We start from the raw sequence: 12738 nt of genomic DNA on the forward strand, positions 1-12738 counted from the left end.
TCTAGGGGGTCGAGTTCTCTTACATTTGTGCCAAGTGTCCTCGTTATTAAACACAATAATACAGCTGCTGAAAAAAATCCACAAATTGTAGATTAAAGTTTACGTTTACGTCTCCCATAGATCATTCTGAAGTTTACGAGTGAAAGGAAAGAGCTAGGGAGTTGCGCTAAACCCATGCAGGTCATTCAACATGTGCAGTGGAGGTTCGGGCATCCGCCCGATAATCGTAGACGCGTCTCTGGGAAGTCAGATTGTTAGTAAATGCACTCAGAGAAGAGGGTAGAAAGCCTTAAGTCAGCTTTCTTGCTCCTTCACCAGCATCTGTCTTCATGGATTTCTGTGCTATACTTTGTGCTCGTTCTTTACTCTGGCTGATGTGTCCTCTTCGTACTGCCGTTCTCTTTCTCTCTACACCCTCATATTTGCATTCATGGTCCTACTCAATTCCATTTTCCGCCGTTCCACTGTCAAACCTGACTCACGAAATCGTAATGACACGTAATGACTATCAAACCTCTTGGTGACCTTCTTACACTGCCACTGTCAAACCTCTTGGTGACTTTAAGTGTTCGCACGAGGCAGTTCATCATGCAGGGGGATGCTTCACCAATGACCTCAGTATCTTGATGTATTCCGGTTGCACCTCCATGGTGACCTCATATCTGCCTTTTTAGTATGCTGTCCTACCTCTCCCGTCAAATTTTCCTTCTTCAGCCGTGCAGTGTGCCTGCCTGCACGCGTGCGTGCATGTTTTCTGGCTTACACGCCTGCATGTATACTTGCCTTCAAGAGTACATGTATGCTTTCCTGTTTTCTAGCGTGCATGTATTATTTCTTGCACGAGTGCATGCTGTCTTTACATCTGCAGATGTCTGCTTAATTATAAGCGTGCGTGTATGCCAGCTCGTTGGTTTGCTTGTGTTTCCCTTTATTCTGAATTACGTGTTTCCTTGCATGGATGCGTGTCTACATGTATGTGCCTCGTTACATGGATGCGTCTCTGCATTTATGCTTTCTTATATACGTAGGTGCGTTGCTGCCTATGTGCTCAAAATCTCTTCAGAGCACACGACTCAACGAGGACTTGCAACTGCGCTATCTCGTGTGCTCTGAAAAGACTTTGCGTATCCAAGCACGTAAGTATACAGGCAGGAACGCACCTATGTAAGAAAAAACGCATGCCGAGACGCATCCACGTAAAGAGGAATCTTTATGTAGACTACAGATTAACGACTCAAATAATTTCCGACGTAGCTATCCTCAGCTTACTTTGAAAAAAGCAACTGATAACATGCTCGTGTATTCTGCCCCTCCCCTCCCAGGCCCAGACTCATGGAAGTCAATATTCATCAAAAATTGCAAACCATTACCTCTTGTTTTTAGTATTCTTCAGAGAAGGAGCCTGGACACAAGTGACATCTCAGTCATTAAAACCACTTATACTGTGCCAATCCACAAAGATGGCAGTAAAACCAATATAAAATAGTATACACCAATAGCGCAAATGTCACACATTATAAAAATCTTGGAACGGATCCTAAGAAATAAAACTGCCAACAACAAAGGATCACAACTGCACAAGGGGCAGCATGTGATTAGATACCACTCCTTCCTTGCTAGACCATTACATGGTCTTGGATGCACTAGAAGACAAGCTAAATACAAATTTAGTATACGTGACGGCACACAAAATGCGTGCAAAAGAAATAACTAGAAAAATGGGCAGATATTTACCTGAACAAATAGAACCCAGATATTAATAATAAATAGAATGAAGGCGGAGGCCGCCACAGTGAAAAGTTCCGTTCCTCAAGGCAGTGTTAGCCCGACTTTTGTCTGTCATTCTTATATCTGACATACAAGGACGTACATCACAGAGGTGTATCCTTTGCTGTTACTAGAATTCATGAGCAGTGTCAATCGCGGATAGATTGAATCTTTAAGCAGACATAAACCAAGTCTTTCAATGGGTCGCAGACAATATGTTCAACGAGGACGAATTTAGGTTACTCCGCTGTCGAAGAATCGATTAAATAGAGACTAGAACGGAGTAAAGACAAACTCAAATTATTCAATAGAGGGGAAGTTCAATGTGCAAGATTTGAGTGTGACAGTGTCAGAGGATCTCGCATTCAAGGATCACTAACGCAAGAAAACTTGATAGGCAAAATAACTAGATCACTCAAAACAAGAGATGCAGAACCATCGGCCCCATTCCCGGCAGAAGAGTCTGTAGAGCGAGAAATACTACAGAGAACCTTCTCTTCCTGTATAGCCAAACATCTGAACCACTACGAACGCTTCAGCCCCTTGAATTATGTACTTCGTACGTAAGCAAGACGGCTACATCATTATTTACACATAGAAAATCCTAGAGGGATTGGTCTCAAACCTGTACACCAAGATCACTACGCATGAAGGCGTAGTGATTTCAGTGCAGGTTTTCAAAGCCCTCCCTTCATGCATATAAGAAATTACCAGCAAACCACTAGCTATCTTCAAGAGGGAACTTGGTAAGTTCCCTAAATCAGTTCCAGATCAGCACTGCTATGACGCATGTGTTGGTGCCAGCCACACGACCAATTGCCTGGTCGATCAGGAGACCAACTTGGAGGTCTGGTCCAGAATTGGGCCATGGGAGAAATGATCTCTGGAATTAACGTCAAGTAATGTAAAACTGCCAGCCAGAGTGAAGTCTCCACTTCCCACAATTCCCCATGACCCATCCACCAGAGCCCACCATCCACAACACAATCCTCCATGACCCATCAACCAAAGCTCACCCTCCACAACGCAATCCTCCATGACACATCAACCAAAGCTCACCCTCCACACCACAATCCTCCATGACCCATCAACAAGTGGTCAATATTTGGGCCGACTTATTCCCTACAATCAAACGTGGTCCTTGAAACAGATTAATGAAACACTGCCAATCATGTGGGTGATTGCATCAACTGCACAATCCAATTCCAATTACTAAATCGATATTTAGGCATTTTTGAATGTTTGAGAATTTCTACCTAACTTTCAACTGGTTACGGAGCAAAAAAAAAAAGGATTAGACACAAGATTGTGACAATTCAGTCGAGAGAGGCAGGTGTGTGGCGGTTCAGGTGAGAGGCAGGTGTGTGGCGGTTCAGGTGAGAGGCAGGTGTGTGGCGGTTCAGGTGAGAGGCAGGTGTGTGGCGGTTCAGGTGAGAGGCAGGTGTGTGGCGGTTCAGGTGAGAGGCAGGTGTGTGGCGGTTCAGGTGAGAGGTAGGTGTGTGGCGGTTCAGGTGAGAGAGGCAGGTGTGTGGCGGTTCAGGTGAGAGGCAGGTGTGTGGCGGTTCAGGTGAGAGAGGCAGGTGTGTGTGACGGTTCAGGTGAGAGGCAGGTGTGTGTGACGGTTCAGGTGAGGGAGGCAGGTGTGTGTGACGGTTCAGGTGAGAGAGGCAGGTGTGTGACGGTTCAGGTGAGAGAGGCAGGTGTGTGACGGTTCAGGTGAGGGAGACAGTTGTGTGACGGTTCAGGTGAGAGGCAGGTGTGTGACGGTTCAGGTGAGAGGCAGGTGTGTGACGGTTCAGGTGAGAGGCAGGTGTGTGACGGTTCAGGTGAGAGATAGAGAGGTCGGTGTGTGACAGTTCAGGTGAGGGAGCAGGTATGTGACGGTTCAGGTGAAGGAGGCAGGTGTGTGACGGTTCAGATGAGGGAGGCAGGTGTGTGACGGTTCAGGGGGAGGCAGGTGTGTGGCGGTTCAGGTGGGGGAAGCAGATGTTTGACGGTTCAGGTGGGGGAAGCAGGTGTGTGACGGTTCAGTGGGAAGGCAGGTGTGTGACGGTTCAAGGGGGAGGCAGGTGTGTGGCGGTTCAGGGGGGAGGCAGGTGTGTGGAGGTTCAGGTGGGGGAAGCAGATGTGTGACGGTTCAGGTGGGGGAAGCAGGTGTGTGACGGTTCAGGTGGGGAAGGCAGGTGTGTGACGGTTCAGATGGGGGAGGCAGGTGTGGGTTTAGAGGAGTCAGTATTGAGAGGAGTGGATCAGCGTTCTGAGGAGTGGGTCAGCGTTGTGAGGAGAGGGTCAGTATTGAAAGGAGTGGGTCAGCGTTGTAAGGAGTGGGTCAGTATTGAGAGGAGTGGGTCAGCGCTGAAAGCAGTGGGTCAGTATCGAGAGGAGTGGGTCAGCGTTGTAAGGAGTGGGTCAGTATTGAGAGGAGTGGGTCAGCGCTGAGAGGATGCAGCCTCGCTCATTACTCAAATTCCGGGGTTAACATGGTAGGTGTGGCCACACCCAGAAGCACGACCTTACGAGGATACAATCACAAACACACCCAAGCGCCAACAGACACGCCCACAATGCTCACACATCAAGAAATGCAAATAAACAACAAGAACACTTCCTCACACTAATAGACACGCCCACACGCCAAGAGACACGCCCACACACCAAGACACGCCCACACACCAAGAGACACGCCCACACACCAAGACACGCCCACACACCAAGAGACACGCCCACACAACAAGAGACACGCCCACACACCAAGATACACGCCCACACACCAAGAGACACGCTCACACACCAAGAGACACACCCACACACCAAGAGACACGCCCACACACCAAGAGACACGCCCACACAACAAGAGAGACTCCCACACACCATAAGGCACGCCCACACGCCAAGAGACGCCCACACGCCAAGAGACGCCCACACGCCAAAAAAACACTCCCACACACCATGAGACACGCCCACACACCATTAAACACTCCCACACACCATGAGACACGCCCACACACCATTAAACACTCCCACACACCATGAGACACGCCCACACACCATGAAACACTCCCACACACCAAGAGACAAGCCCACACACCATGAAACACTCCCACACACCAAGAGACAAGCCCACACACCATGAAACACTCCCACACACCAAGAGACAAGCCCACACACCAGAAACTTTTACAAAATCTTTCGATCCTTTAGGTTAGGACAGGATTTTGCATCGCCAGCATGAAAATGGTTTTGAAAACCGACAAGTTGAGGAATGAGATACTTGTGTAATCTTTGGGAATCTTTACTGGGGTAACGTTTCGCCAGCCAGTGGCCTCTTCAGTCAAATACAGAGACTAACAGTGGAAGATGAGTAGTAGTTTGAGGTAATCAGTCCCTCAGCCTGAAATCCATCAATCATGAGGTTGATGGACTTAACATATCGACTCCAGGCTGAGGGACTGATTACCTCAAACTACTACTCATATTCCACTGTTATTCTCTGTACTTGACTGAAGGAACCACTGGCTGGTGAAACGCTTCCTCAGTCAAGATTCCCAAATGTTGCACACAAGTATCTGATTCTTCGAACAAGATTTATTTTGGAACTACCTCTTGTAAAACAGAACCAGAGGAGAGACAGCCATGACTGTTGTCAGGATGATGGTGTTTAATTTCGAGGAAATAAAAGGATATTAAACTACTTGTAATGCTTCACCAGTTCTTTCGTTTACTCTTTGGCATTTCTTCACCACTCTTTTAACCTCGCTTCCCCCCACACACTCTCTACATTATGTTACTTTTACATTGTAGGAACCGTTAAAAATAAAATCCTCGTCTCTCGCTCCCTTACTATTCTTTATAATTCATTCCTGAATTTATCTTCTCTCCTGCATCCAGCCTCCAATTACTACAAACCTCTGCTACACACTTTCATTTTCTCTTACCCTAGCCGACATATCTCCCAGCAACAGTTGCTCTTACTATCACTAACCATTTCCTCTTTTAATTAACTCGCTTTCATTTCTCTTTTACTCGCTAACACCATTGTTACTGAGCTTCACCGTCTTACTGTAGCTACCAGTAAATAAAGAGCAGCCAATCTGCACTTCAATCTACAGCACCGTACTTGTCCTTTTTCTTTACAAAATATATATGTTGCCTATTGCTAAACCTCTGAAAACAATTGAAAGGTTTTCCACTGTCATTTCCCCTGGCAGTCCAAACTTTCCTACTACGCCTTCTACAACAGCCTCCTACTTTAATACTAAGATTTGCCTGAACAACTTTCATTTTACCTCAAAATTTAAGACAAACATTCACTTGACATCTCCCAGAATGTCTCTCCTATATTCTCATCTCATCTTCAGTAGCGTAAACACTTTTACTTACCCACTTCTCACATGCTAAACCACAGAAATTCTTTATTTTGAAATGTATAGTTTACTGTTTCTGCAACATTACTACTACATTTGTTATCGTTTTCTCTGATAAGTCTTCCAACTCCTCTCAATCCAAATTCTCCCACCACTTTCAAGTTTTATTTACTTGGTGTTAGCACATCCTGTTTCCTTTCATAATATAAACAATTAAATATTTAATATTTACATTCCACCCAACTGTATTCAAACAATTAAACTTGAAAAATTTCTTAGTAATTACAAAAAAATTTTTAGTAATTACTTACAAAAAAAATGGTAACCAGCCTTCTGCCACATGCATGGCTAATTTACCCAGCGGAATTCGAAAGCCACACAGGGATAATAACTACTAAGAAACACAGAAAAGAGTAAATGTATGTGTTAGAAAGTTAGAAAGGCTTAACTGCTATCTTACATGTTCATAAGATAAAAAAAAAAACAATCTTGCATCGTAAGTTTTTAGAACAATCAACAAACCTGTTTTAACTGTTAGAATATTTTTGATGGCACATTGATGTTATATGCATCAAAAACCTGCAGCAACTTATTCATAAAATAGTATATTATAAAATTCACTACAGAGCATCAAGATATTCCTAACTACTGTAAGATATAGCACAGTATGCACATATAACCTAGTGTAACGCAATAAAATAAAGCAATAACTTCTTTTCTATTTGGGCCATTATTTACCATAACTGGGTCAAGAGTTAAATGGATATCGTCTCTCACTACTGTGAACAACTTGGTGTTGTTCTGATAAACAAACTGAACTAAGCAGCCGTTAATGTTATTTAAGAGGCGCGTCAGTTTCCCCCGTCTCCTAATATCATGTTTATTTTTTCCCTCTAATCTACCTCAGACTCTGCAACACAATTGTCCTCAGAGATTTGTTAAGTTATACCATGAATTAAGGAAAGATCCTAAACTTCACCTTACGAAAGCAAAGCAAATGGGATAGTAATCATGGACAAGGTAGATTATAGGGGGAAAATAACATTATTAGGAAACAGGGGAACTGACGTGCCCCTTAAAATATGGATGATCTTTACTAGTTGGGCTGGTGCATGGAACTTTAAAACCAAACATTGATCAAAGCCTTCCCAGGGTCACTTACGGTGTCCATGCAGTTGGGTTCAACTGGCTCCCGACGCGCTGCTATATGAGGAAAAGCTAAACCTATAAGGGTCGCCCAGCGCCTGTGGAATGGGAGTGGGGGATAATCAGGATTGATCCGAGGGAGGAGGGTAGGTCCAATTCCCCTGGATCAAGAGCCCTTCACCAGCATCAAAGAAACCCCTTTTGAAGTGTGGCGCTACTATATTTTTTCAACTTGTATATAATGGTAAGGACCAGCTGAAGAATCAATATCCCAAATTAAGTCAAATTTAGTTATGCACATTCTTAGGTATGTTACTAAATTATTTTACACTGCATAAATTTTGGAAATGTTAGGTTGTTTGGTTAGTGGTCTGCCTGGAGGTCATTCCGGGGATCAACGCCCCCGCGGCCTGGTCCACGACCAGGCCTCCCGGTCGATCAGGGCCTGATCAACCAGGCTGTTACTGCTGGCCGCACGCAGTCCAACGCACGAACCACAGCCCGGCTGATCCGGCACTGACTTTGGGCATCTGTCCAGTTTTCTTTTGAAGGCAGCCAAGGGTTTATTGGTAATTCCCCTTATGCTTGGTGGGAGGCTGTTGAACAGTCTTGGGCCCCGGACACTTACAGTGTTTTCTCTTAGTGTACCAATGGCGCCCCTACTTTTAATTGGGGGTATTTTGTATCGCCTGCCCAGTCTTTTACTTTCGTAGGGAGTGATTTCTGTGTGCAGATTCGGGACCATTCCTTCCAGGATTTTCCAAGTGTAGATTATGATATATCTCTCTCTCCTGCGTTCCAACGAGTATAAGTCAAGTGCTTCCAAGCATTCCCAGTAGTTAAGGTGCTTGACAGAACTTATACGTGCAGTAAAGGATCTCTGTACACTCTCTAAATCTGCAATTTCACCTGCTTTGAACGGAGATGTTAATACACAGCAGTATTCCAGCCAAGAGAGAACAAGTGTTTTGAAAAGGATCATCATTGGCTTGGCATCTCTCGTTTTGAATGTTCTCATTAACTATCCTAACAATTTCTTTGCACTTGTGATCGTGGCACTGTTGTGATCCTTGAAAGTGAGATCCTGAGACATTACTACTCCCAGGTCCCTTACATTATTTTCCGCTCTATTGTATGGTCAGAGTTTGTAGTACACACTGTTCTAGTTATTATCCTCTCCAGTTTTCCATAACGGAGTAGTTGGAATTTGTCCTCATTGAACATCATATTGTTTTCCGTTGCCCACTGGAAAACTTGGTTTATACCTTCTTGCAGGTTAACCGTGTCCTCAATAGATGACAGCCTCATGCAGATCCTAGCATCGTCTGCAAAGGATGATACGGTGCAGTGGGTTACATCTCTGTCTGTCTGATATGAGGATGAGGAACAGGATGGGAGCGAGTACTGTGCCTTGTGGAACAGAGCTCTTCGCTATGGCAGCCTCCGTTTTAACTGTTGACCACTACTGTGTTCGATTGGTTAAGAAGTGGTGAAAAAAAATAGCATGTAAGAACTTTGCATAACAAAGTTTGACTTTTGCATGGAGGTGTAGATTTTTCAATTGATCCAATGATCGTTAAGTGCACGGTGTGTAGTACAGAATATGAATCAACTATTTACATTTTTTCTATAAGGAACTTCTAAAAATTTTAAATTATTATTATACTAAGGGGGAAGCACTATACTCACCTGGGTTACAGAGCATGTAGGGAACGGGAGACATGAAAGGGGAGGGAAGGGCCACCACTCATAAAACGGGTCGTCAAAAGATTAAGGCCCGTGTCAGGACTTCGTTCTAGCACAGGTCAAAACGGCCTTTTCTCCCCCTCCCATCCTCTGGGGGAGGGGGATATAGGCTACCCAATGAGAAAATAATGAAGATAAAACCAAAAGGACCATAGAGTAGTTTGTGTAGGTGAAGCGTTTCACAAAAGCCTTACGTGACCTGTTCTTTAATAATTCAGTATTAATTAAATATAAATACGTACCTTTATGTCTTAAAAGAAATCTTCCTTGGATTTTGGCGTAAGGCCCATGTGGGTTTAGTGCCTAATAATATTATTATCCTTGGGTTGGCAAAGAAAATTAAGCGAATATTCCCGGAAGAAACCTTTACACAACAATGTAAGCAAACCTGATTATCATTCTCCAGACACTATTTTTTTTTTTTACAGATTTAAGGCTTCGCGTTGAATTAAAAAAAAATATATAACTAAGAATAATAATCATTAATAAAAGCCCAAACCTATCTGAAGCATATCACTCCCCTCGAAGGTACTTATATGGTGCGAGACAGACATGAGCAATTGGCGTTGCGAGACTTTCCTTGCTCATCACCCGCCACAATATGAAGTTGGGCCATTTGGTTGTGAGCTACAATAATGGTCCACGAGGGCCGCAAATGTCGTTTGGTTCCATCCCCTTGCTTTATTACATTCATGGGGAGCGCTAAACCCGAAGGGATCATCAACGCATGTAGAATGGAGGGTATTAGGTTCAATCCAAGGAAGGGGGGTTAACTCATATTTCCTGGATCACGAGCACTTCATCTCTGAAGGGCAATATTTGCGTAAATACAACAAATTACGATCATTATTTATTTTTTCCCCGGGACAGAAATCCGCAAATTTCCTTAATTATAAATAACATCAATACTATCCAGTCCACGGGAAAAAGTTACTTACCGTGGAAACTACTTATCTAAGCGACAATTAACCTTAATTTTTAAAGGGGTGGACCGGTCATCCAGCGGAAGGCCTCTGTCAGATGACCAAAAGCTCCATCATATGACTAAGCCGCGTCAGGAAAAACTTGTCCTGTTTCCTGACAAACGTTACTTAACCTTATTTAAGTGATAATAGGTAAAAATAATAACATTTACTGTGTAAATTTTTTTTTATTAAATATGTTGTGCAGTTAAAATAAGTTATATTCAGAACAAATGGGAAAGAAATTTTAATTTAATAATTTAATAACGTAACTCAATCTAGCCTAACTAAACCAAACCTAAACCAGCTACAAAATTGTGGTTTAGGTTACGCTAGGTAACATTAGGTTTGTTATATAAACAAAATGGTCTTTCCCCATAGGCAATAAGTACATATATATACATTGCACAAGGCACTTAATACTGGAGAAGTTTCATACAAAATATACCCGGGCATAAAACAACTGACCCAAATTACGAAAGGATTCACAACACAAGTATTATTCTAGTCGAAGCATGACACATAGATGACCTTGACGCAGCAGTGTCACGTCAATGACCTTGAAGCAGACACATCAATGACCGTGACGCAGCAGTGTCACGTTAATGACCTTGAAGCAGACACATCAATGACCGTGACGCAGCAGTGTCACGTCAATGACTTTGACGAATCACTGATACATTAATAACCATGAAGTACTGACACATCGTTAACGATCAATACTGACACATCAAGTCTTGAAGTACCGACACCAGTAAGTGACCTTGACATTTGGAACAATACTGCTCACACTTCCCCAAGGAAATATTTCAACTTAATGTGAACTATGCAAAAGTTTAAATCTAACTTGGAAACTTAACTATCATAACATTAATATGGAGGCTCTAAACCTTAAGGGCTAACGTAGCGCTCAGATAATGGGAGTGGATCAACCTTGACCCAAGGAAGGACGGGGGGGGAGGGGTTTACCTCAGGTTCCTTGGATCAAAAGCTCTTCACCGGCATCAAGGCACCCTTACCCCTTGAGGAGTTGGAATAGTAATGTTACATTGTTCTAAAATATAGCTCGATAGCTTGGCAAACAAAATTTCGAAAATTGTGTAATTTATAGTGTAGAGGCCAAAGTAGCCATATGTTACCTTGTCTAATTGTTTCGTAATTCTCGTAAATTTTATTTCCCCCTGTTCGTTACGTTCCTCCTGCATTCCCTGCTGGAAGAAAATAAGTTTTAGCTAGAGAACAAGGTGAGTGGGGCAGCAGCGCCACACTACCAACCATCACCTCAGGTAACTACCTCTGTCGCTCTTAGTTAAGAGGTGGGCGGTGAGCATCAGGTGGGCGTGGCCGGGGGATCATACCTGTTGGATGTGACCGGTGGTGGGGGGGACGATGTGCAGGTGAACAGGGTGAGAGGAGGGGGAGCAGCGGACGACGCCACACAACCTTCAATGGGACGAGACACGAGCAGCAACCACTCTTAACACAGGTTACACGCACACTGAGCTTTCCTGGATCGATCACTGGCCCCGCTGGCCATGCGCAAGCGCACTCCATCACCATCATCATCATTATCATCATCATCATCACCATCACCACCATCCTCATCTCCTGCTCCTTGATGGTCTTACTCTCAAATGCAGCCTTACTTCATCAGTATTTTCTCCAAATACGCCGCACAGACATTCTGGACTAACTAGGCTTTACTTTGATAGGATTTCTAGTCACAATTGTCTTTGTTTTTATTATAATAATTAGAAACTTATAAGGAGAGTCTCCCTGGGGAAGTTTTGTGATGATTAAGGAAAGACGGTGTAATACCAACACCGTATAGTCTCATTATTACCTTTTGTTATATTTCTCTCTCATAATGTCCTGCCCTAAAGGATAAGAAAGACATAATACACTTACACTGACATAGTTCACTGCTGCCCCTCTCAAACACAGTTGCTGCCCCTCTCAAACACGGTTGCTGCCCCTCAAAACACGCTTGCTGGCCCTCAAAACACGGTTGCTGGCCCTCTCAAACACGGTTGCTGCCCCTCTCAAACACGGTTGTAGGCCCTCTCAAACATGGTTGCTGCCCCTCTCAAACACGGTTGCTGCCCCTCTCAAACACGGTTGCTGCCCCTCTCAAACACGGTTGCTGTCCCTCTCAAACACGGTTGCTGTCCCTCTCAAACACGGTTACTGTATCTCTCAAGCACGGTTGCTGTCCCTCTCAAACACGGTTGCTGCCCCTCTCAAACACGGTTGCTGTCCCTCTCAAACACGGTTGCTGTCCCTCTCAAACACGGTTGCTGCCCCTCTCAAACACGGTTACTGTATCTCTCAAGCACGGTTGCTGCCCCTCTCAAACACGGTTGCTGCCCCTCTCAAACACGGTTGCTGTCCCTCTCAAACACGGTTACTGTATCTCTCAAGCACGGTTGCTGTCCCTCTCAAACACGGTTGCTGTCCCTCTCAAACACGGTTACTGTATATCTCAAGCACGGTTGCTGTCCCTCTCAAACACGGTTGCTGTCCCTCTCAAACACTGTTACTGTATCTCTCAAACACGGTTGCTGTCCCTCTCAAACACGGTTGCTGTCCCTCTCAAACACGGTTACTGTATCTCTCAAACACGGTTGCTGCCCCTCTCAAACACGGTTGCTGCCCCTCTCAAACACGGTTGCTGTCCCTCTCAAACACAGTTGCTGCCCCTCTCAAACACGGTTACTGTATCTCTCAAACACGGTTGCTGCCCCTCTCAGACA

The 12738-nt window shown here is 44.3% G+C and overlaps 1 protein-coding gene across 8 annotated transcripts in view; it reads right to left on the reverse strand.

Moving 5' to 3' along the window:
* LOC128688654 (probable sodium/potassium/calcium exchanger CG1090) overlaps positions 1 to 11493 on the reverse strand; it is a 272867-nt gene extending 261374 nt beyond the window's left edge. For 7 of the 8 annotated variants that reach the window (XM_070084516.1, XM_070084513.1, XM_070084515.1 and 4 more), the window contains exon 1: positions 11344 to 11493. The gene's annotated coding sequence lies outside the window, so the exon portion shown is untranslated. Of the gene's footprint in view, positions 1 to 11279 lie in introns of all 8 variants that reach the window. The other variant, XM_070084509.1, reaches the window with a different exon arrangement.
* Between the last annotated feature and the right edge of the window lie 1245 nt (positions 11494 to 12738).

Source organism: Cherax quadricarinatus, chromosome 13, assembly GCF_038502225.1.
Source record: "Cherax quadricarinatus isolate ZL_2023a chromosome 13, ASM3850222v1, whole genome shotgun sequence".
NCBI lineage: Eukaryota > Metazoa > Arthropoda > Malacostraca > Decapoda > Parastacidae > Cherax > Cherax quadricarinatus.